Source organism: Schistocerca serialis, chromosome 1 (genome assembly GCF_023864345.2).
Source record: "Schistocerca serialis cubense isolate TAMUIC-IGC-003099 chromosome 1, iqSchSeri2.2, whole genome shotgun sequence".
NCBI classification, from domain to species: Eukaryota; Metazoa; Arthropoda; class Insecta; order Orthoptera; family Acrididae; genus Schistocerca; species Schistocerca serialis.
In genome coordinates this window covers 1,180,049,606-1,180,076,382 of record NC_064638.1, presented here as the reverse complement: position 1 = coordinate 1,180,076,382, position 26,777 = coordinate 1,180,049,606, and the positions used below count along the sequence as shown (strand labels likewise).

General features: G+C 42.8%; 2 protein-coding genes across 2 annotated transcripts in view; one reads left to right on the top strand and one right to left on the bottom strand.

The window, feature by feature from the left end:
* Nucleotides 1–11,160, bottom strand: part of LOC126456481 (3 beta-hydroxysteroid dehydrogenase/Delta 5-->4-isomerase type 1) — a 276,435-nt gene extending 265,275 nt beyond the window's left edge. The window contains exon 1 of the mRNA XM_050092235.1: nt 11,040–11,160. The gene's annotated coding sequence lies outside the window, so the exon portion shown is untranslated. The remainder of the gene's footprint in view (nt 1–11,039) is intronic.
* LOC126418736 (protoheme IX farnesyltransferase, mitochondrial) overlaps nt 1–26,777 on the top strand; it is a 280,801-nt gene that overhangs the window by 69,468 nt on the left and 184,556 nt on the right. The gene's annotated exons all lie outside the window — the stretch shown is intronic.

The following is a 26,777-nucleotide window of genomic DNA, read 5'->3' as shown; positions in this document are numbered from 1 at the left end:
TAAGATGCGGGAGCTTCCCATGCACAGTGCTTGAGCAGAGGATCATCCATGCTGTCTTCCACTACATTTTGAAAGCAAATGACTCGAGTGCCAGAACTTCTCTGAACTTCATCCCTGTTAGCGGTGTTTCGGTCACACACAGAGCTGTGCACCAAACCGATTTTTACAAATCTTTTTCTGTTCCCAAGGTCTGTAGTTATGGATGTTAGCAGCTGTTTCTTTTTATAGAGCCTTTTTTCGCCTTGCATAATCACTGCTAAAAGTTATGGGGAGTAGCAGAAATGAGGTTAGCGGTAAACATAACACAAAAACTGGGAACAACGAAGAAGACGAAGTGACAGAACAACTGCTTCACTTCGTCTGCTTCGAAAAGACTACGTTTGGAAGCAAAGAAATAGACAACGGTTGAAGTAAGAAAGAGTTAAAGAAGAGACTACTGTTAGCAAAGAGGGTATTCTTGGCCAATCGAAGCCTATTAATATCAAACATCAGCATTAAAACACTGGTTTCAGGAAATGACTTTCGCAACTCATTGTTTCCGTGTAAATAGCACTTAAGTTTCTCCGTATAAATGGGCAGTGCAGACTCAAGGTTTGTCCCCTAAACATACATATATATCAATACTCCGCAAGCTATCTGACGGTGTATGGCGGAGGGTACTTCTGGTATCGCTAACTGATTCCCTCCTTCCCTGTTCCACTCGCGAATAGTGAATGGGAAGAATGATTGTCGGTAAGCCTGCCTATTAGCTCTAATTTAAGGAATTTTCTCATCGTCATCATTTCGCGAGATGTATGTGGGAGGAAGTAATATGTTGTCCGCTCTCTTCCAGGAAAGTACTCTCTCGAAATTTCAGTAGTAAACCTCTCTCTGATGCACAACGCTTCTCTTGTACCGTCTGTCAGTGGAGCTTATCGAGCATCTCTGTAAAGCTCTCGTACGGACCAAACGATCCCGTGACGAAACGCGCCGCTCTTCGTTGGATCTTCTCTGTCTCTTCTATCAGTCCTACCTGGCAAGGGTCACGGATTGATGAACAATACTCAACAATCGTTCGAACAGGCGCCTTTTAAGCCACTTCTTTCGTGGATGAATTACATTGCCTTAAGTTTCTGTCTATGAATCTCAGTCTAGCATCTGCTTTACCGATTATTTGTTTTATTTGGTCATCCCTCATATGGTCGCCCTGGATAGTTACTCACAGATATTTTACAGTCGATATTGTTTCCACCAGTTAGTCATCGATAGTGTAATTATACAGTAGTAGATTTCATTTCCTACGTATGCGCAATACGTTACATTAATTTACGTTCAGGGTCAACTGGCATAGCCTGCCTGCAGCATTCATCAATCCTCTATAGGCCATTCTGCAAACGGATACTGGCTTCTGGCGTTGCTACTTTTTTTATAGACAACCGCAGCATCTCTGCAGACTCTTAAAGAGTTGCCAATGGCTTCATAGGTTATGTATATTGTAAACAGTAACGACCCTAGCACACTTCCTTGGGGTACTCCGGAAATTGCCTTCATATCTGCCGATTTGGTTCCGTAAAGAACAAGATGTTGAGTTGTATCTGCAAGGAATTCCTGAATTCAGTTGCAAATCTAGTCTGAAACTTGGTAAGCTGGTAATTTTTTCACTAGACAGCAATTCAGGACGGTGTCAAACGCCTTCCTGAAGTCAAGAAACACGGTATCAACCTGGGCGCCGTCCTCTACAGCGTTATGGATTGCGTGGAAGAACAGAGCGACCCGAGTTCAGCAAGATCTCTGCTTGCGGAATCCATGTTGACTTTCATAGAGGAGATTTTTGTTTCCCAAAAAACGTCGTAATTCTTGAACATAAAACATATTCGATAATTCTGAAACAGATTGACGTCAACGACACATGCCAACAATGATGTGTATCTCTTCTAAGGTCCTTCTTGAAAACGGAAAGGACCTGTGCTTTTTCCCAGTCGCTAGGTGCCCTTCGTTGCTCCAGCGAAATACCATAAAATACTGCTAGAAGGGGAGCAAGTTCTTTCGCATTACCTTTGTAGGATCTTACGGGCACCGCATCTGGTCCTGATGCCTTTCCACTACTGGCTTATTTCAATATCTGCCATTTCGACGTTCGTACGATGATGTAAATGAGAGACTGTATTACGATTTTCCGCAGTGAATCAATTTCGGAAGACCGTATTCAGTATTTCCGCGTTACTCTAGTACCTTCCATTCGATGCCAGTATGGTCACTGAGTGACTGAATAGTTGATTTCGAACCGCTTACTGATTTTCCTTAAGATCAGATCGTCTTGGAGTTTTTAGTCAAATCGGTTGATAAAATTTTACTGTCAAAGTAACTGAACATTTCTCTCGTTGCTCTCCTTACGCTCATTTTGTGCTTCGTTCAGCTTTTGTTTGTCAGATAGCGAATTCTACTTGTGCTGAATGGATAAACCGCCTATGAGTTTATACAGGATCTCGCAGGATGAATGTCAATATTCAGGGACATGACAGGAACTAGCAAAAGAATCAAAACGCTTACCTTAGGATTAGTGAGCACTACTTCCATAAAATGGTTCTAATGGCTCTGAGCACTATGGGACTTAACTTCTAAGATCATCAGTCCCCTAGAACTTAGAACTACTTAAACCGAAGGGCATCATACACATCCATGCCCGAGGCAGGATACGAACCTGCGACCGTAGCGGTCGCGTGGTACCAGACTGTAGCGCCTAGAACCGTTCGGCCACCCCGGCCGGCGAGCACTACTTCATCTTCGATACTGTGAAACAAATCTCTTCTATTGCAAGCTCTTTGTTTTTCATATTCTGAAAGGTGGTAGTAGCGACCGAAACAAGAAAAAAATATCCAGCAAACTCGGGTTCTAAATTGCATACCTTAAGAGCTATGAGCACTTGTTCATTTTGGTTATTGTGAAACACCTCATCTGCTGAACAGGTGCTCATAAGAAAAATGAAAATAAAAACCTTCCCGTGCGATCTATGATTTCTCTCTATGTTCGTGGAAGTTAACAAAATATGTTGGCATTCGTGAAAAGATTCCATCGCAACGAAAAAAGGCTTTGTCTTAGTAACTGCCCCCTCGACTCGATTACCATGCCCGTGGCATTCTTTCGCTCATTGCGCCATAATACAAATCGACCTAAACTTCGTTGAATTTTTTCGATGTCCTCTGTCAATCCTACCTGGTAAGAAACTCACATTGCGCAACAATATTCCAGAAGAGGACTGACAAACATAGTGTAGACAGTCTCTCTAATAGATTTGTTGCACCTTCTAACAATACGTATCCTACCAAAAAACACAATCTTTGCCGGTCGGGGTGGCCGAGAGGTTCTAGGCGCTACAGTCTGGAACCGCGCGACCGCTACGGTCGCAGCTTCGAATCCTGCCTCGAGCATGGATGTGTGTGATGTCCTTAGGTTAGTTAGATTTAAGTAGTTCTAAGTTCTAGGGGACTGATGACCTCAGAAGTTAAGTCCCATAGTGCTCAGAGCCATTTGAACCATTTGAACACAATCTTTGATCAACCTTACCCACAACATTTTCGTTGCCATGGTACCAAGTAAGTTGTTCGTAACTGTAATATCTGTCTATTTAATTGAATCGACAACCTCTGAATTTTTTTGATTTATCTTTATCCAAAATTTAATTTATTTTAATGGAGGACCTCACGCTTTGTATTGTTTGTGGTCATTTTCCACTTTTTGCGCAATGTAGATATCTTGTCGAAACTCATTTTGCAATTCGTTTTTATCTTTTGATGACTTTAGTCGACAGTAACCGACATCATCTGCATACGACGTAAGGGAGCTGATCAGATCTTATCACTAAATGGCTAACCGAGGGCAAAGTTCCAGTTGCATCTTGCCTACGTTGCCTATCTGACGACTTACGGGGCAAAAAAAACTTGATTTTCAATATTTGATGTAATTGTTGACCGGACTTAAAAAATTAAAGTCTGCCATAATCCACTGATTGGCAACGACCTTGCCACAGTGGGTACACCGATTCCCGTCAGATCATCTAAGTTAAGCGCTGTCGGGCGTGGCCGGCACTTGGACGGGTGACCACCTGGGCCGCCATGCGCTGTTGCCATTTTTCGGGGTGCACTCAGCCTCGTGATGCCAACTGAGGAGCTACATGACCGAATAGTAGCGGCTCCGATCAAATAAAACTATCATAACGACCAGGAGAGCGGTGTGCTGACCATACGCCCCTCCTATCGGCATCCACATCTGAGGATGACACGGCGGTCGGATGGTCCCGATGGGCCACTTGTGACCAGAAGACTGAATGCATAATCCACTGATTAAGAATTGTTATGTAAAAGATTTAACACAGTAAGACAGTTAGAAAGTGTGTGTGTGTGTGTGTGTGTTTGTGTGTCTTGAAGAAACGTAACTCATGACGTGCAAATTACTCAGACTTTATTCTTCCAGTATTTGAGAATGAGAGCACTTGGCGTCTTCCAACAAACTCTGCACATAATTTCAAACATTTACTGAACCTTGCCTCCTTGCCACCACGGAGTGAGATCGCGCAGTGGTTAGCACACTGGACTCACATTAAGGAAGAGGACGGTTCAAAACCGGGTCCGGCCATCCAGATTTAGGTTAAATCGCACCAGGCAAATGCCGGGATGGTTCCTTTGAAGGGGCACAGCCGATTTTCCTTTCCCATCCTTAACACAACACGAGCTTATGGTCCGTCCCTAATGACCTCGATGTCGTCGGGATGTTAAACCCAATCTTTCTTCCTTCCTTCCTTCTCTGCCATCCCCCTCCCCTACACACACACAAACACACACACACAGATATATACACACATACACTCACAAAATGCAGAAAGGAAAAGTTTATCGCTCACTACATTTGCGCTGTCCATACCGTAAAACTTCAGCATCTAGGTTGACGTTCTTATTTATTACTTCTTTACTACTGATTCTACTCGCAGCACAAATGCAATCAGTATTCACATACACCATTGAATGATCTGCGGAATTACCTCATTGTACAGCACATAATTAAGAAGATCAGACATAATAAACAATGCGATGTGAGAAACTCTAGCTTTGTTTAAAACGAAGCATAATTCCAAATTTTTACTTAAACTTTTTCTCGCTTACATGCTCTAAGTCAAATAGTTAACACATTAACTCATTTGTAAAGTAATGAGGTGTTTGAACTTGTTTTGTACATGAGAGTTTGATTTTTTAAAGAAGCTCAGGCTTTACTGCCTGTCTCCTAAATCGTTTATAAAGATCAAAAATAGCAGGGACCTATAACACTTTCTCGAGGAATCGCAGAGATCGCTTCCATATCACTAGATTAGTGCCCCAGTCAATTACTGCGAATTGTGATCTTCGTGACAGTAAATCACGAATACGGTCGCAAAAGTTTGATTTGAATAAGTACTATAAACGCTTGCCACACGAAGCTTACACGAAAAGTTACATATAAAAAACATTTATGCATGTCACAAATGCTGAGATGTGTAATTCTGCAAACAAAGGGTGACAATACATGGGGGCTGCACAACAACAAGCTTGACAACAGATTTCACAGTGAATTTCACTTTGTCGCCTCCCGCCCCCACATGCACCCCCTGCTCCCCTCCCCCCCCCCCCCCCCCTCCCCTTCCAGCTTCTCTTAACACTTCTCGCGAGACCTATCTCTTTCACTGCTATCCTTCTAGAATACAACTCTTATAAATTACGAAAACAAATTCGAAAGACACAACTACCATGTGCAATGGGTGTTCCAAGATTTGCTATTACGTAGTGCGTGAGGTGGATCGCAATTGAGAGAGAAATACTGAGCTTAAGGTGTTACAGCGACATCAGCAAGGACGCCAGAGTAGCGGAACGTCCGTTAGCACTGACCACGCGGGATCGTAACGTCAACAGATGTAAAGGTCGCCCGCTAGCGTTGTAGAATCATGTTTCATTATCAAGTAAGGTTAGGTTTGAGAATATTGTATCAGAATTGGTATAGCTAACTGGTAAGAAAAACAGTAACGTCGCTGGATAAGATTTAACGTTGACTGTGAAGGGTGGCCTTGAGATCTGCCTATGTATATTGGAATTGGAACTGATACGTACCCCACTAACAATATCGAATCCCAAATCCATATGTCCTGTGAATAAATTTCAGGTTGCTAGCATTTTTCTAGAGGGGTGTAGGTCGAGGGCTTTGTCTTACACTTGAAAAAATAGTTGAGATTGGATGTAATGAGCAAAACCTTTGCAGAAATGTTTGTTTATTTAGCTCCCATGCACAAGCAACAAGATAAATGGAATTGTGTAGGTGTAATGAGGTTTGATGACGGTACAGACTCATACTGTACGTTGCTCTAAGCCAGATCCGCCATGTTAGATGCCCCAAAACATCAACAGACTACCGTTTACTATTTCTTCTAGTTCTTAATTTCTGAGGTGTGCACAAAGCAGTTGTTTTAAGTAAAAAAATGTTACAGTGCTTTCGTGAATAAAACAGCGTCATGAGGGTGTCTTCAGACTTTTTCGGGCCTTAAATGTATTTTCCATCCCGTAACACAACACACATGGCCTCGTTACTGTAACCTTTTATTTATTTTTTTTTTTTTTTTGCTATGCATTTCGAATAATCGAGAAGAGAAGTGTATAATGTGACAAGGCTACTTTCGTAATCAAGTGCTTTCCTTAAAAAATACGGACTGACCAAACTGATGTTCAGCCTCTGTCCTCTTCCCAAAAATACTGAGGACGTACACTACTGGCCATTAAAATTGCTACACCAAGAAGAAATGCAGATGATAAACGGGTATTCATTGGACAAATATATTATACTAGAACTCACATGTAATTACATTTTCACGCAATTTGGATGCACAGATCCTGAGAAATCACTACCCAGAACAACCACCTCTGGTCGTTATAACGGCCCTGATACGCCTGGGCATTGAGTCAAACAGAGCTTGGATGGCGTGTACAGGTACAGCTGGCCATGCAGCTTCAACACGATACCACAGATCATCAAGATTAGTGACTGGCGTATTGTGACGAGCCAGTTGCTCGGCCACCATTGACCAGACGTTTTCAATTGGTGAGAGATCTGGAGAATGTGCTGGCCAGGTCAGCTGTCGAACATTTTCTGTACCCAGAAAGGCCCGTACAGGATCTGCAACATGGGGTCGTGCATTATCCTGCTGAAATGTAAGGTTTCGCAGGGATCGAATGAAGGGTAGAGCCACGGGTCGTAACACATCTGAAATGTAAAGTCCACTGTTCAAAGTGCCGTCAGTGCGAGCAAGAGGTGACCGAGACGTGTAACCAATGGCACCCCATACCATCACGCCGGGTGATACGCCAGTATGGCGATGACGAATACACGCTTCCAATGTGCGTTTGTGTGTTCACCGCGATGTCCCCAAACACGGATGCGACCACCATGATGCTGTAAACAGAACCTGGATTCATCCGAAAAAATGACGTTTTGCCATTTGTGTACCCAGGTTCGTCGTTGAGTACACAGTCGCAGGCGCTACTGTATGTGATGCAGCGTCAAGGGTAACCGCAGCCATTGTCTCCGAGCTGATAGTCCATGCTGCTGCAAACGTTGTCGAACTGTTCGTGCAGACGGTTGTTGTGTTGCACACATCCCCATCTGTTGACTCAGGGATCGAGACGTGGCTGCACGATCCGTTACAGCCATGCGGATAAGATGCCTGTCATCTCGACTGCTAGTGATACGAGGCCGTTGGGATCCAGCACGGCGTTCCGTATTACCCTCCTGAACCCACCGATTCCATATTCTGCTAACAGTCATTGGATCTCGACCAACGAGAGCAGCAATGTCGCGATACGATAAACCGCAATCGCGATAGGCTAAAATCCGACCTTTATCAAAGTCGGAAACGTGATAGTACGCATTTCTCCTCCTTACACGAGGCATCACAACAACGTTTCAGCAGGCAACGCCGGTCAACTGCTGTTTGTGTATGAGAAATCGGTTGGAAACTTTGCTCATGTCAGCACGTTGTAGGTGTCGCCACCGGCGCCAACCTTGTGTGAATGCTCTGAAAAGCTATTCATTTGTATATCACAGCATCTTCTTCCTGTCGGTTAAATTTCACGTCTGTAGCACGTCATCTTCGTGGTGTAGCAGTTTTAATGGCCAGTAGTGTATTTTTCTATGGTTCGTCGGTTTCCAGTCTTTGCTTCTCTCAGTGTTAACGGAAAACTTTTCGTGTTGGACTGATGGGAAACCTAAAGTTAAACCACAGAAGTAAAACCACTACAGTAAAAGCAGATAGCTCAATCAAAATTCATGTACATAAAAGAAAACATCGCTGGCACTAGTCCACTTACGAGTAAATGTGATCTCTGTACAGTTTAGACGATAGTCAAAATTATAACTGCACAGTAAATGACGCAGACAGGTATTATTGATCAAAACACTGCCACCAGAACCTAACGTTTGGGGCAAGTAACATGGCGGACGTCGGCTTCAACTTGATGACGTCATGACAGCTCCCCTTATTATACCTTCACGAATGAGATGCGATTAAGTTGCTGCATCGGAGTTGCCACTTTCACACTAGGAAAAGACAATACAGCGCAGTTTTAAATATATGTTCATTTGTAACTGTCAAAGCCTCTACGTGCTACACTCGTCGAAACCGAAGGACCTGCTTTTAACATGGTGCCTTGCGCCGTGTCGTGGCGTCACCTGTGTCACTCGTCAGAATTGCAGTCTGTCTTTTGACTTAAATTTTCTTTCATATAATTTTAAAGTATGTTGATGGCCAATTATACTGATAATTCAGTGCGTATAAATGACAATATGAGTCTCTCATTAAACTACCGGTTCTGTACGCATCAGATCGTGTTTATAATATACTGAATGAACCAGGCTAAAAGTGATGTGCAAGTGCTAAAAACATACATAAACAAAAATCAGTGGAAAAATGACAAAATAAAAACTAAACAGAATATTACTGTGATGTCTACCAAACAGTACCTTTTGATCAGATCCTTGTGAAACTGAACCTGGTTTTTGTCTTCGCTAATTATTACGAGAGCTGTCGATATGTTTATCGATGTTTTAATTAATTAATAGCAAATAAAACCTTGTCTTTTAAGTGAAACTATCTGTCACAATCGAGGTATTATTGACCTCATCTTCGCTTAAAATACCTCAACTGCTTCAAGAGGCTTTTACAAAAAAAAAATGTCAAAATGAAATGAGTATTTCTCTCGTTTGGTGGACTAGTTCTTGGAAGTCATCCCTCAAAAAACGTCTTATAAAAGGGAAACCAAAAGCAAAAATTTGAATTATGCTCTGAGAGCTGATGTATTAAATATAAATGAAATGACTAGTGTGAGACAGAATTTCAAACAGTCGTATGTCGTAACCAGAAATGTCTGTTATGTTACATAAGAATTAACTTTTACTGCGTAAAATTTTAGGTTGTAATTCACACAGGACTTTTTATACGAAGGACTCGATAAGAGATAGATCGAGCGCTCGTAGTCGAACTCGGATTTATGAAAAAAGCGGCGAGCTCGATAGTATTTGTCACTGCCTAAGTAGGTTTACACGAGTCACCCTGGACAGGCGTTCGCTAGAGGCAACACATCCATCTTCTGTTTCCTTCTGTTTACTGTCAAATGTAGCAAAGGTTCTTGAGGGGAGGAAGTGGATTACGAAATAAAAAAATGTGGGGTGCTATTTGAAAAAGTTGTAGTGCTGTTTATATCTTCGTAACAAACGAAATTACAATAAAGACAATCATGCTGGTTAATGTCTGCCTGGTAGTTAATTAATCAGTTAGTTACATGCTCCATAGTTTATTTAAACGATTTTACTATCGAAATGATGAGGAACAAGCACATATACACGATTAGTGTTAACATCACTGAACTCATTGTTTTGTAGCCTTATTCACACAACTACATTTCAAAGTAAGGTATTCCCTGATGGGATAGGAGTTCTCACGAGAAAGTTTTTAACTTAGATTTAAAACTTGCTATGTTACCTATAAGACTTTTTATGTTATTGGGCAAATGATCAAAAATTTTTGTTGCAGCACAGTGAACTTCTTTCTGGTCGCTGTTCTTCTCAAAGTCTCATGGATTATTTATGAAGAATTTCATTAACGATTATGTGTATTGTGCCGGCGCAGTTAAAATGCCTAACTCCCAGCAAGCGTACCTACACAAGTGAACACATCATATTATTCTTACCGATCACTTTCATGAAATCAGTACTGTGTTTCTAAGTGGTGAGCTACCCCAGAAAATTATTCCATAAGACGTTATTGAGTGGAAATATCTAAAATTTTTCAGGGGATTAATTTGCTTGTTTCCAAGACGCAATCATACGAGCAAAAGTAGCTGAAGTTAACTGTTTGAGAAGCTTAGTAATATTCTTCCTCCAGTTCAAGTTTTCAACAATGCGTACAACAAAAAATTTGGATCATTCTGTCCCATTTATTGACTTCTGTTCACGTGCTACATCAACTGCTGCTATGTCTCTATTTGTTGTACAGAACTGAATATAACGTGCTTTCTCAAAATTGAGGGAAGTCCATTTTCAGAGAACCACTGAGTAATTCTTTGAAAAAACCTCATTAAATTTTCTTCTGGTGCTTTCTCTCTAATGAGGTTTGTTGTACCACTAGTATTGTCTGCAAAAAGTAACAAGACTTCTTGTTACATGTTAAATGCGAGGTCACTCACATTTGTAAGGAATATCAGTGGACCCAAAATTGAACCCTGTGGGACTCTCTTTCTGATTCCCCTCTTTTCACTAAAACTTTCTATTATTCCAGCATTTTTTGAATTATTCAGCACCACTAAAGATTTTTGGTGCATTTTTTTCTGGTCAAATAGTTATTTGTGATGATCAAGATAAACGTGATAACCCGTACAGAACACCCACTTTGTATTGACCCTGATACCAACACTGTACGGTATTTCAGAAAAAAAGTTGATGAAGTCAGTAAATCTAATTAACCAGTGCGCTAGAGACGCGCTTGGTGGACATACCTTGGTGCCAGTGGCGTGCAGACTGCGCTAGACTGGACTGCTTCCCCGGTAGCACTGGGGCTCGCAGCACGGCGGTCGCGTGTTTATTTGCGGCCCGGTGGACAGCACGCGCCTCTCTACCTGTCGCAAGCAGCGGCGGACGGCACGGCCAGTGTCCTCGGAAAGTGTGTGCGAGGAGCGGGGTGGGGTGTCGCACCGGTGAAAGGCGGTATCCAGCCCTAACCACGCTAACGGCACTGTGCGGCTCACTTAGCCGCCGACGGCGCTTCGTCTTCTGTCTGGGTCTGCGCGCTACCAGACACGTCTGCCAGCCTGCACGATCTCAATTACGACCGACTTTCCATTGTTGAAAATTTAAAGCACTCGAAGGGAGTGTTACAGATCCATTAGTTTTCAAGGAATATACGCTTAAGGACGAAAGTAAATTTCGCATGATGTGTTCTCTGCCAAGTACATAGCTCGATGACACATGGACCATACGTTGAAAGAACTGCGACAGCATATTACAAAAGGTAACTCACACAAATTCGCACTAAGACGAATAGAAATGACACTTTTATTCAAAGATATCAATTACATAGAAGTCACCGCGATTCAAGATGGACCCCTGCACATTACGTACGGCACGACATGGCCTTTAAGGGGACCTGGAGGTGAACGGGTTGCATTTTTATACCTCGCCCTCAGTGCACATTATTCTCGATCTACAATGCGGAGGAAGTTGTGGATTTTTACCGACAATTAATGACATTAACTCAAGCTGTAAAAGGAAATTTATTGAAATATCTGTTACAGTTTAAGAATTACAGTATTTTGCCGAATAGATGTTTTTATAATACACGTTCCCATTCTGGTACCATTTTCTGGTCCATCACCAGTCTAATAACATTCAAGCTGTGGCAGGCTGCTGTCAACATTCATAGGAACACATTATGCCTCTCGTTTTGTTGTTTGGAGTATATCTGAGGAAATAGAAAAACCCTTATTGTACCACATTACTACTTTGTCTAAAAATACCGCTAAAATTATATGCAGAATGACAAACACAGATCATTTCTGCGATGTATTAGGCATAATACAAAGATATTACCCCATTCTTCACGTGAGAGAAATTTTGTGGACATGAATAAAACTATTGTGAAGTTATATGTACCTAATATTCTGAAAAAGTAGTTTCGAGAAAATGAGAAAAGAATGTTCACAGTGTTTTTGACCCACCGTATGCCTCTTTCAGAACATTCCAGCAGCATAATCTTGCTGGGCAGCTGCTTCTTTAGCCTCTGTACACTTCTTCAGGAGCCTTTTCCTTACTCTGGACTCTTTAGTTGTGGCTTCCACAGCCCTTTCAGCTTCAACTAGCCGCTGACGATCTATGGCAGTCAGAACAGCTATCATATTATTTCCTGACTGGTTGCCTAATTTGTCCATTACTTTTGTCCTGCTGATTACAACATCATTGAAACAGATGACAGCATCCATCACACCCATTTTGAGTACTGTCCATCCAACAAACACTGTTTTTGGTAATCGTTGCCACACGCAGCTGTTTAATTTCTCAATAGGGTTTTGTGCACGGCCATGTAGACATTTCCTAAGTAATTTTGTATCTGAAAGGTAGCTGTATATTGGCTTTATTGTTTCCATGACTGTGGCAGGAAAGAAATGCTTATGGTGATATTCCTTGCCTGTCGCATGAGCGTGGCTGGTTTGCAGACATTTGTTCGAAGAGCGTTTAAGACCAAATCAGCAACTGAAAAGTAGATAAAAAATAAATTTTTTTGAAACGGGATAAAATTGTCTTTCAGATGGTGACAAAAAAAAATGTTTTCGAAAATTTCAGACATTTCACGTCCAGGTCCCCTTAACAGGGTAAGTGATCACCATGGGCGGAATGTATGCTCTACAACGTGCCGCCGTTCTGGCTGCAATGTTGGTAAGGAGTTCTTGTGGTAAGGCATTCCAGTCATCCACAAGCGCGGTAGTGAACTGTTGGATGGTCGATGACGCATGTGGACGTGTTCCAATACGTCTCCCAATGCATCCCACATATGCTCGATGGGATTTAAGTCGGGCGAACGTGCAGACCAGTCGATTCGCCAAATATCCTTTCGTTCCAAGACCTCCTCGATGCTAACGCGCATTGGCATCAACAAAATCGAAGTCAAGACCGAATGCAACCCTCGGAAGACGCACACGAGAAAGGAGTGTAGTGCCACAATACTGTTGACCTGTGACTGTACCGTGTTGAAAGATTTAGAGGTCACCTCGGCCACGCAACATTTTGCCTAGCCACCCTGTAATACGTGGACCATCAGAACAATCATGTTGGCCAGTATTGGAGATACCAGCGTACAATGAGACGGGGGAACACGTAATTCACTCAGGAGTATTGTTGGACGTTGTGGCGGAACCGGTTTATGGTATTTCCTGACTTTAATTACTTATAAATGATATTTCAGGTAGATCAAAAAATATAAAATCAGTTACCTATTGTCAGCGCAACAATTCGTTTGATCTCAAAAATTATTATCCCGGCTAATATTTGCCACTCTGCTAAAAAAATCTCCACTTGGCATAGTGTAGAAATGTTGTCTGAAACGTCGTGTGAGTGGCACTAAATTGCATGTCATTTATCAGATTTTACGCAACTGTTACTTAAGATGGAAGCACTTTCCTCTAGCAAAAGGAACATTTACTCACAAAATACTAACCGCGCACAACACGGACGCACGTCTCCTATTAAAATATTTCGTATAAATCGTCCGAAATAATTAGGCTTCAAATATCAGCAAATAAGAAATTGATATTACGTAATATTATATAAATGAATATAAATGAATATAAATATTCATTTATATCTAACAACATTTATGTTTGTTAAAATTTTCGATTCAAAACTGCCGCGGAGATATTTTTGCTAAGATGGCTGCAGACAGACGATAGTCAATTTGTCTATTGTTATTCTCGATTCCTTTTATATCAAGTTAATATATTCATACAAAAGTCTTTAAGTCTTTTGTTCTCTATCCTTTAGCATTTAAAATTATTCTCAATGAAAAATGTTTGATATTTTTATACCAGCTTCTAGTAAACTCCGCTGTAAGTTACTAGCGCTAATGGCTGCGTTCCTAATTGCGGAGCTGAAAATTAACACTTAAAAACATTAATTAGACTGTATTACGATTGAAATGAATACAAATCCACGTCTAGACAATAGCGAATCTATTTTTCAAATAATAATTAACAATACATAGTTACAGGTTTTTCCTCTTCACAGACCTCCACACGTCTCACGTCCGAACAGTTCATCGATTAGCACAGGAAGAACAATTGAACCACAATTATCACAGATAACAAAAAACGATTATAATTGTCGTTATCTATGAATGTAGTTCTCTGATAATAGTTTTAATTCACACAGAAATTAAATTATTAGAGAAATAATGAAATAATTATCGTCATTTTTACACGATACAGTCCTTTTTATACGTAGTATCGATAATATTTATTGAAGCTTGTACACTTAGTTCATTTTAACATCTTGTGGCTAGAATATAGTGTCGTGCATATTACAAGATGATCATCCACGTGCTATGGTGTTATGGTAAGGTAGTATGTTGCATGGCCTTGCTGATCTCCACGGTACACTCGCTGTTCAATGTTATTGTGACATGTTACTCCTTCACCAAGTGCGCGTCTTTTAAGGGGTGTATTCGGCCCTGACTTCATTTTTCTGGACGACAACGCAAAACCGCATCGAACAGCTCAGTTGGAGGATCTCGTGAAACGAGAGGATATTCGGGGAATCGACTGGTCTGCCCGTTGACCCGACTTAAAAAGAACCATCGAACAAGTGTGGGATGCATGCACCAACTACCATCTATCAGTTGTCAACCACGTTCGTGAAAGAATGGAGTGCCTTACGACAAGAACTCCAAACCAACCTTGGAGCCAGCATGGCAGCACGTGGTAAAGCATGCATTTTCGGTGGTGATCACATACCCGAATTAAGGACTATTTTCCGCCATTTTTGATGTACAGTGGACCATCATGCATCGCAGTGATTTCAGAGTAATTGTTGTCTTCAAATAAAATACCCATTTCTACGCATCTCATTGGTTATTTCTTTCAGTTTCGTTTGTTCTATACTGCAGCAGTTCTTTCTACGTATGGCTCAAGTTTCATCGAGCTATGTTCCTTGGTAGTGAGAAATCATGCTGCTGTTATTTTCGTCCTTAAGCTTTGCCCAACAGTGTATAAATGACCTAGTGGATAATACCAGACGTTCCATGAGGCTTTCCCCATATGATACTGTTTTACACAGAGAAACACCGCTAGAAAATTGCACCGATCTGCAGAGAGACCTGCAAAGGATCGGCGTTTGATGCATCGATTGGCAGTCGAAAAAAATGGTTCAAATGGCTCTGAGCACTATGGGACTCAACTGCTGTGGTCATAAGTCCCCTAGAACTTAGAACTACCTAAACCTAACTAACCTAAGGACATCACACACATCCATGCCCGAGGCAGGATTCAAACCTGCGACCGTAGCGGTCGTGCGGTTCCAGACTGTAGCGCCTTTAACCGCTCGGCCACTTCGGCCGGCGATTGGTAGTCGACCTTCAGTATAAACAAACCTAACGTACTGCGAATACATAGGCGAAAGAGAGCCGGCCGCGATGACCGAGCGGTTCTAGGCGCTTTAGTCCCGAACCGCGCTGCTGCTACGGTCACAGGTTCGAATCCTGCCTCTGGCATGTATGTGTGTGATGTCCTTAGGATAGTTTGGTTTAAGTAGTTCTAAGTCTAGGGGATTGATGACCTCAGATGTTAAGTCACAGTAGTCAGAGACATATCAAGGCGAAAGAGCGATTATTGCGAATGTCTGTGGAACCAATCAAATGCGTTAAAATTGTAGGAGTATCCGTTAGGAGCCATTAAAATGGAGCTACCATATAAAACTGACGACAAGTGAAGCAGATGCCAGACTGAAACCAAATGACTCCAAGCACTATGGCACTTAATATATAAGGTCATCAGTCCCCTAGATTTAGAACTACGTAAAGCTAAATACCCTAAGGACATCACACACATCTATACCCGAGGCAGGATTCGAACCTGTGACCGTAGCAGCAGCGCGGTTCCGGACTGAAGCGCCTAGAACCGCTCGGCCACAATGGCCGGCTGCCAGACTGAGATTCTTTGGAAGAGTTCTCAAGAATTGTAATTCACCCCCAAAGGTTCAGAATGGCTCTGAGCACTATGGGACTTAACAGCTATGGTCATCAGTCCCCTAGAACTTGGAACTATTTAAACCTAACTAACCTAAGGACATCACACACATCCATGCCCGAGGCAGGACTCGAACCTGCGACCGTAGCGGATTGAAAGAAGAGCACCGCGTTTCGTTCCGGGTTCATTCAGCAAGTGCGAAACCGTCACGGAGTTGCTCAGCCAAGTCCAGTGGCCCACGCTGCAAGAGAGGCTCTCTGTGTCATGACGCGGGTTGCGTGTTATTGGTTAAATTCCGAGAGCTTACCCTCCTAGATTAGACGATATATAGCCCGCTCCTACGTAGCGTCGCATAAAGACCATGAAGGTAAAATTAGGGAGATTAGAACTTGAATGGGGCCTTACCAGCAATCCTTCCTTCCACGGTCCATTCGCGTCTGGAAGGAAAGGTTGTAAGAGTCAGTGGTACACGAGATACCCTCCACTTCACGATGAAGGGTCGTTTGTGGAGTAGAGATGAAGGAGGTAGATATAGACGTAGATGCAGGGACCTCGGAAAAAGTTCAAATAATTGAGAGATGAACTAACGAAACTTTGAATGATCTAGGTATAATCAAGGACAAGTCGTAATAATGGTACCGTATCTCCTACAAAAATAACGTTGAAAAATTGTACTGTAGTTTTAGAAATATTCGTAATATAAAGCTGGAGAGTACGAGAAAGAACTTGCCCCCCTTCTAACAGCCGTGTACCGCAAGCCTCTAGAGGAACGGAGGGTTCCAAATGATTGGAAAAGAGCACAGGTAGTCCCAGTCTTCAAGAAGGGTCGTCGAGCAGATGCGCAAAACTTTAGACCTATATCTCTGACGTCGATCTGTTGTAGAATTATAGAACATGTTTTTTGCTCGAGTATCACGTCGTTTTTGGAAACCCAGAATCTACTATGTAGGAATCAACATGGATTCCGGAAACAGCGATCGTGTGAGACCCAACTCGCTTTATTTGTTCATGAGACCCAGAAAATATTAGATACAGGATCCCAGGTAGATGCTATTTTTCTTGACTTCCGGAAGGCGTTCGATACAGTTCCGCACTGTCGCCTGATAAACAAAGTAAGAGCCTACGGAATATCAGACCAGCTGTGTGGCTGGATTGAAGAGTTTTTAGCAAACAGAACACAGCATGTTGTTATCAATGGAGAGACGTCTACAGACGTTAAAGTAACCTCTGGCGTGCCACAGGGGAGTGTTATGGGACCATTGCTTTTCACAATATATATAAATGACCTAGTAGATAGTGTCGGAAGTTCCATGCGGCTTTTCGCGGATGATGCTGTAGTATACAGAGAAGTTGCAGCATTAGAAAATTGTAGCGAAATGCAGGAAGATCTGCAGTGGATAGGCACTTGGTGCAGGGAGTGGCAACTGTCCCTTAACATAGACAAATGTAATGTATTGCGAATACACAGAAAGAAGGATCCTTTATTATATGATAGCGGAACAAACACTGGTAGCAGTTACTTCTGTAAAATATCTGGGAGTATGCGTGCGGAACGATTTGAAGTGGAATGATCATATAAAATTAATTGTTGGTAAGGCGGGTACCAGGTTGAGATTCATTGGGAGAGTGCTTAGAAAATGTAGTACATCAACAAAGGAGGTGGCTTACAAAACACTCGTTCGACCTATACTTGAGTATTGCTCATCAGTGTGGGATCCGTACCAGATCGGTTTGACGGAGGAGATAGAGAAGATCCAAAGAAGAGCGGCGCGTTTCGTCACAGGGTTATTTGGTAACCGTGATAGCGTTACGGAGATGTTTATAATAAACTCAAGTGGCAGACTCTGCAAGAGAGGCGCTCTGCATCGCGGTGTAGATTGCTCGCCAGGTTTCGAGAGGGTGCGTTTCTGGATGAGGTATCGAATATATTGCTTCCCCCTACTTATACCTCCCGAGGAGATCACGAATGTAAAATTAGAGAGATTAGAGCGCGCACGGAGGCTTTCAGACAGTCGTTCTTCCCGCGAACCATACGCGACTGGAACAGGAAAGGGAGGTAATGACAGTGGCACGTAAAGTGCCCTCCGCCACACACCGTTGGGTGGCTTGCGGAGTATAAATGTAGATGTAGATGTTGAACCTTTGGGCGAGATGTAAAGTTGTTGGTGGTTTATGAGTCGCATTGGGTTGTGCCTTCAGCAAAACGGGCGCTCGTTTGGAGACCTTACTTAAATGAACATTCCGCCAATAGAACATCCATCTGAACAGTCAGTTACTACAGCATGTTGTTCCGACCCCTAAAACTTTTAAATGAGCTACATAACAGAAAAAATAGCGTTGTATTTAAAAAATTATAGCTCGTTTCTGTAACTCACTGGAAAATAGACAAACTACGTTCGTAACTCCGTATACAGGGTGTTACGAAAAGGTACGGCCAAACTTTCAGGAAACATTCCTCACACACAAATAAAGAAAAGATGTTATGTGGACATGTGTCTGGAAACGCTTAATTTCCATGGAAACGCTTAATTTCCATGTTAGAGCTCATTTTAGTTTCGTTCCACCCACGCTCAATGGAGCACGTTATCATGATTTCGTACCGGATACTCTACCTGTGCTGTTAGAACATGTGCCTTTACAAGTACGACACAACATGTGGTTCATGCACGATGGAGCTCCTGCACATTTCAGTCGAAGTGTTCGTACGCTTCTCAACAACAGATTCGGTGACCGATGGATTGGTAGAGGCGGACCAATTCCGTGGCCTCCACGCTCTCCTGACCTCAACCCTCTTGACTTTCATTTATGGGGGCATTTGAAAGCTCCTGTCTACGCAACCCCGGTACCAAATGTAGAGACTCTTCGTGCTCGTATTGTGGACGGCTGTGATACAATACGCCATTCTCCAGGGCTGCATCAGCGCATCAGGGATTCCGTGCGACGGAGGGTGGATGCATGTATCCTCGCTAACGGAGGACATTTTGAACATTTCCTGTAACAAAGTGTTTGAAGTCACTCTGGTACGTTCTGTTGCTGTGTGTTTCCATTCCATGATTAATGTGATTTGAAGAGAAGTAATAAAATGAGCTCTAACATGGAAAGTAAGCGTTTCCGGACATACACTCCTGGAAATTGAAATAAGAACACCGTGAATTCATTGTCCCAGGAAGGGGAAACTTTATTGACACATTCCTGGGGTCAGATACATCACATGATCACACTGACAGAACCACAGGCACATAGACACAGGCAACAGAGCATGCACAATGTCGGCACTAGTACAGTGTATATCCACCTTTCGCAGCAATGCAGGCTGCTATTCTCCCATGGAGACGATCGTAGAGATGCTGGATGTAGTCCTGTGGAACGGCTTGCCATGCCATTTCCACCTGGCGCCTCAGTTGGACCAGCGTTCGTGCTGGACGTGCAGACCGCGTGAGACGACGCTTCATCCAGTCCCAAACATTCTCAATGGGGGACAGATCCGGAGATCTTGCTGGCCAGGGTAGTTGACTTACACCTTCTAGAGCACGTTGAGTGGCACGGGATACATGCGGACGTGCATTGTCCTGTTGGAACAGCAAGTTCCCTTGCCGGTCTAGGAATGGTAGAACGATGGGTTCGATGACGGTTTGGATGTACCGTGCACTATTCAGTGTCCCCTCGACGATCACCAGTGGTGTACGGCCAGTGTAGGAGATCGCTCCCCACACCATGATGCCGGGTGTTGGCCCTGTGTGCCTCGGTCGTATGCAGTCTTGATTGTGGCGCTCACCTGCACGGCGCCAAACACGCATACGGCGATCATTGGCACCAAGGCAGAAGCGACTCTAATCGCTGAAGACGACACGTCTCCATTCGTCCCTCGATTCACGCCTGTCGCGACACCACTGGAGGCGGGCTGCACGATGTTGGGGCGTGAGCGGAAGATGGCCTAACGGTGTGCGGGACCGTAGCCCAGCTTCATGGAGACGGTTGCGAATGGTCCTCGCCGATACCCCAGGAGCAACAGTGTCCCTAATTTGCTGGGAAGTGGCGGTGCGGTCCCCTACGGCACTGCGTAGGATCCTACGGTCTTGGCGTGCATCCGTGTGTCGCTGCGGTCCGGTCCCTGGTCGACGGGCACGTGCACCTTCCGCCGACCACTGGCGACAACATCGATGTACTGTGGAGACCTCACGCCCCACGTGTTGAGCAATTCGGCGGTACGTCCACCCGGCCTCCCGCATGCCCACTATACGCCCTCGCTCAAAGTCCGTCAACTGCACATACGGTTCACGTCCACGCTGTCGCGGCATGCTACCAGTGTTAAAGACTGCGATGGAGCTCCGTATGCCACGGCAAACTGGCTGACACTGACGGCGGCGGTGCACAAATGCTGCGCAGGTAGCGCCATTCGACGGCCAACACCGCGGTTCCTGGTGTGTCCGCTGTGCCGTGCGTGTGATCATTGCTTGTACAGCCTTCTCGCAGTGTCCGGAGCAAGTATGGTGGGTCTGACACACCGGTGTCAATGTGTTCTTTTTTCCATTTCCAGGAGTGTATGTCCACATAACATCTTTTCTTTCTTTGTGTGTGAGGAATGTTTCTTGAAAGTTTGGCCGTACCTTTTTGTAACACCCTGTATAGGGTAACGTTTCTTACTTTTACTTATCGAAATCAATATTCCTTTCAGTACTTATTTCTCCTGTTACAGAGATAAATTCCTATCTGACACACTCTGCATTTCTGACGAATAAGGAGTACGATGGGAAGTCTGAACTAAGTAAATACAAACCGAAGTGGATGATTAGGACCGCACAGGCCGTGGAGGAAGTATCGAAAAGAAATTGATGGAAGTGTGTGTAGTTTAGGGCAGAGAAAGTGCTAAGTTGAGTTTATTTTCAACTCCTACTTTAATTACACTGCAAACAAGCCGCAGTAATGTTCAATATATTACATTTATTAATATATTCATAAAATGCATGGAAAGGAAAGGTAAAGGTAAGTTTGCGATTGCAAATAAACTTCCTACAAAGGGATTATATTTGCAACGTCCACGAATGCTTTCCAAGGATGGACTCTTATTAAAGCGTACTGGACTTCCCATTCCGTTAGTTTCCCTTTTACCTTCCAGCAGTCCTCCACAGCTGCACGCGACCAATAGGTTGTCGGTGCAGGTTAGTTCGGCTCATCGGCCGTTGGGGATAGGGCTTTTGATATTTTTGATAATATCGAGATATCGATATTTAAAAAAATATAATTATTGGCCCTAGATATAACGAAAAAAGTTATTGATATATCGATGGAGAAGTGTCGACTTACTGGGCGAAAAAATATCTGCACATTGTAAATATACTGCCAGTTTTAGTGCTGTACATTTAAGTATTGGTTTATTATTAGATATTCTGTACATCGACAAGCTAGCAGCCTGCTTATCCTCCTTAGAGCAAGAACTGAAAGGAAAACGATGCACGTTCACGCATGGCGATAAACACATTGCTGACAATGGTTAAAACTGCATGTAAGTGGCACAATAAAACGTGTCCAGTGGGGCCGTCGTTCGGTTTAGTCACATATCGGAATTTTCCTGAACACTTCGTCTCTACTTCCCCGTTTTTCTCATTTCTGCAAACGCCAGCGATTTAGCAGTTGTACTGTCAAAATGGCGTGGTGAAGTTAAATGTTGCAAGTTCTGTTTGTAGCACCGAGTGCCGATTACGTCTTTCACTCACACGTCTCCGCCCACCCAAAGACCAATCTTGTCATTTACATTTTTGTTCATCATTTTCAGCAGCTGTGTTTGAAGAAGGCCGATGTGAAGAAATAGCACACTAGCTGCGTTAAGAATTGTTTTTTAACGCAACTGGTGCGCGCTTTCTTCACATCAGAAATGTCGTTAAATCATTCACACTGCCCTCCCAACACCCCCCCCCCCACCACCACCACCGCCGACCACCCCTCCCTTCAGTGCAACAGTGCAATCGGACTTCTTTCTGCCACCTATACTTGCTTAACACAGTCGAAGAGAAAAACTATACGACATGAAAGCTCAAAAACTATTAAGAATCCTTCACTCAGTGATAGGAAAATTACGTACTACTACATTTTAAAATGAACACTTTCAGATGTTTAACGAAAATTGCAAAAAAAATTAATATAAAATAAAAATATCAGCCCTCGATATTACCATTTCGATATTGACATATCGATATGGACGTAGAAAATATCGCAAATTCCTTTCGTAGACCTCAGGAGAAAATATCGATATATCGACTTACCGATATATTACAAACAGCCCTAGTTGGGTACAACGAAGCCACTGGGCGCATTCGCTTACTAGCTCTCGACCGAGTAACCCGAAATTTTTAAGAGAAAAGAGAATTATGGGAACACAATGAGAATATAGTAAACCAAAAATGTCTGATAGTACAAGTGGAAATATCGATGTGCCTGCAACATCGGCAGAAGAAAAACAGGAGCCACACGATGCCAGCAACCACAGCTAGGCTTCGAAACAACGAATGGAAACGGCGCTGGATAATAGTTTACATCTTTTCACTGAAAACTATCTGATCACATCAGAAAGTTCCACAGTAATAGCTGAAGAACACATACAAATTGGAAGTGAAAGACAAGCTACAATTGTGGATATTATGGGCTATACGTTATTGTATGCGACGATTTATTCCTTTGGTGAGAATGAGTTGACGATCGAGGGCAATATGAAGAAGGTGACAACTTCGTGCAGCGTAAAGATTGAAAAAAATATGTATGTTTCCGCAAAGAGACACGACCCTTGGATGACCGTTCTGTAGGCCTACGCTTTCTGCTGCCACAACTGCTGCCTGGTAACTACTCTAAAATAACGGCCCATGCCTTGTCCAACCCGCGCCAAAAAAGCTATTTTTAGGGTTCTCAACCTAAACCTACAAAAACGGAACCCTTACAGAATTACTTTGTTATCCGACTATCTGTCTGTCCGACTATTCAGAACCTTTTTTCTCAGGAACGAGTAGGTGTCACTAGTTGAAATTTATGTCACACATTAAGGCCTACGGTCTCATGGCCATGTAAAAAAAAAGTGAAGTATCGAAGTCAGTGCGACCAAAGAAAGGGCCATCTACGCCACATATTTCGATACTCGCAAACTCACCCATTAGCACCTACAGGCTACTTCCCGTTGACGCAGAATGATGAAATTTGGCAAGAAGTTAGGATTCACACCATAGCCAAAGGAAAAATCCTAAAACTGTAAATTTGTAGTTATATCACACGCAAAAGAAACTGTCATTTCTTATCCTACTGTCTCTCTGTCCGTCCCTCTGTTAAGACCCCATTTTCTCACGAACGGAACATGTAGCAAGTTGAAATTTATGTCACATACTCCGTTCTAGGGTCTTTTGCCGGTATAAAAAACTTGAGCTTCTAAGTTAGTGCAATAAAAAGGTACAGCCATTTGTGTCACATAATTTGAGACTGGCTAATTCACTCATCAAAACCGATAGGGTACTTCCGGTTGGTCTAGAATTGTGAAATTTGGCAAGTAGAAGGGTTTCACAGTACATATAAAGGAAAAGAATCAGAAAATTGTTAATCTGTAATTATATCACATGAACCATGGGTCTTGCCGTTGGTGGGGAGGCTTGCGTCCCTCAGCGACACAGATAGCCGTACCTTGGGTGCAACGACAACGGAGGGGTATCTGTTGAGAGGCCAGACAAACGTGTAGTTCCGGAAGAGGGGCAGCAGTCTTTTCACTAGTTGCACGGGGAACAGTCTGGATGATTGACTGATCTAGCCTTGTAACATTAACCAAAACGGCCTTGCTGTGCTGGTACTGCTAACGGCTGAAAGCAAGGGGAAACTACAGCCGCAATTTTTCCCGAGGGCATCCAGCTTTGCTGTATGGTTAAATGATGATGGCGTCCTCTTGGTACAATATTCCGGAGGTAAAATAGTGCTCCATTCGGATCTCCGGGCGGGGACTACTCAAGAGGTCGTCGTTATCAGGAGAAAGAAAACTGGTGTTCTACGGATCGGAGCGTGGAATATCAGATCCCTTAATCGAGCAGGTAGGTTAGAAAATTTAAAAAGGGAAACGGATAGGTTGAAGTTAGATATAGTGGGAATTAGTGAAGTTCGATGGCAGGAGGAACAAGACTCCTGGTCAGGTGAATACAGTGATATAAATAGAAAATCAAATAACGGTCATGTAGGAGTACGTTTAAAAATGAATAAAAAAATAGTAACGCTGGTAAGCTACTACGAACAGCATAGTGAAAGCATTATTGTGGCCAAGATAGAAACGAAGCCCACGCCTACCACAGTAGCATACGTTTATTTGCCAACTAATTCCGCTGATGACGAAGAAATTTATGATGCTGTAAAAGAAATTATTCAAGACAGTTAAGGGAGATGAAAATTTAATAGTCATGGGGGACTGGAATTCGATTGTAGGAAAAGGAAGAGAAGGAAAAGTAGTAGGTGAATATGATCTGGGGATAAGGAATTAAAGAGGAAGCCGCCTGGGAGAATTTTGCACAGAGCATAGTTTAATCATAGCTAACACTTGGTTTAAAAATCGTGAAAGAAGGTTGTATACTTGGAAGACGCCTGGAGACACTGGGAGGTTTCAGATAGATTATATAATGGCAAGACAGAGATTTAGGAACCAGGTTGTAAATTGTAAGACATTTCCAGGAGAAAATGTGGACTCCGACTACAATTTAATGGTTATGAACTGAGGATTAAAACTGAAGAAACTGCAGAAAGGTAGGAATTTAAGGAGAAGGGACCTGGATAAATTCAAAGAACCAGAGGTTGTAGAGGGTTTCAGAGGGAGCATTAGGAAACGATTGACAAGCACAGAGGTAAGGAATACAGTAGGAGAAGAATGAGTAGCTTCTAGAGATGAAATGGTGAAGGCGGCAGAGGATAAAGGAATTAAAAAGACGGGGGGCTAGTAGAAATCCTTGGGTAACGGAAGAGATATTGAATTTAATTGACGAAAGGGGAAAATATAAAAATGCAGTAAATGAAGCAGGCGGAAAGGAATACGAACGTCTCAAAAATGAGATTGACAGGAAGTGCAAAATGGCTAAGAAGGGATGGCTAGAGAACAAATGCAAGGATGTAAAGGCATACATCATTAGGGATAAGATAGATACTGCCTACAGAAAAATTAAAGAGACCTTTGGAGAAAAGAGAACCAAGAGCTCAGATGGAAAACCAATCCTAAGCAAAGAAGGGAAAGCAGAAAGATGGAAGGAGTATGTAGAGGGTACATACAAGGGCGATGTACTTGAGGGCAATATTATGGAAATGGAAGAGGTCGTAGATGAGATAGGACATATGATGCTGCATGTAGAATTTGACAGAGCACTGGAAGACTTAAGTCGAAACAAAGCCCGGGGAGTAGACAACATTCCGTTAGAACTAGTGATAGCCGTGCGAGAGTCAGTTATGACAAAACTCTTCCATACGGTGAGCAAGATGTAAGAGACAGGCGGAATACCTCAGCCTTCAAGAAGAATTTAATAATTCCAATTCTAAAGGAAGCAGGTGCTGATAGATGTGAAAATTACCAAACTATCAACTTAATAAGTCACGGCTGCAAAATGCTAACGCGAATCCGTTACTGAAGAATGGAAGCCGACCTTGGGGAAGATCGGTTTGGATTCCGTAGAAACGTAGGAATACGGAAGCAATACTGGCTCTACGAAGTATCTTAGAAGATAGATTTAGAAAAAGCTTTTCACAATGTTGACTGGAACATTCTCTTTCAAATTCTAAACCTATCAGGGGTCAAATACAGGGAACGAAAGCCTATTTACAATTTGTACAGAAACCAGATGGCAGCTATAAGTGTCGAAGGGCCTGAAAGGGAAGCAGTTGTTGTGAAGGGAGTGAGACAGGGTTGTAGCCTCTCCCCAATGTTATTCAGTCTGTATATCGAGCAAGCAGTAAAAGAAACAAAAGAAAAATTCGGAGAAGGTATTAAAATCCATGGAGAAGAAATAGACTGTAAGGTTCGCCGATGACATTGTAATTCTGTCGGAGACAGCAAAGGACTTGGAAGAGCAGTTGAATGGAATGGACAGTGTCTTGAAAGAAGGATATAAGATGAACATCAACAAAAGCAAAACAAGGATAATGGAATGTAGTCGAATTAAGTCGGGTGATGCTGAGGGAATTACATTAGGAAATGAGACACTTAAGTAGTAAAGGAGTTTTGCTATTTGGGGAGCAAAATAACTGATGATGGTCGAAGTAGAGAGGATACAAAATGTAGACTGGCAATGGCAAGGAAAGCGTTTCTGAAGAAGAGAAAGAAGATTGATTTTTTTGCACTGATCAGGTGATAACGCTCTCGAGTGGGAGTACGTTTATAACAGAAGTCAATTTTCTGGTCGTCCATGCGTCTAAGGCTCAGTGCATCAGATTTATTTGCAATACTAACATCCCAGAGGCTGAACGCTAACTGGTCGGCGCGAAGCTATCTTGCTGTCCTGTTTTCAAACAGGT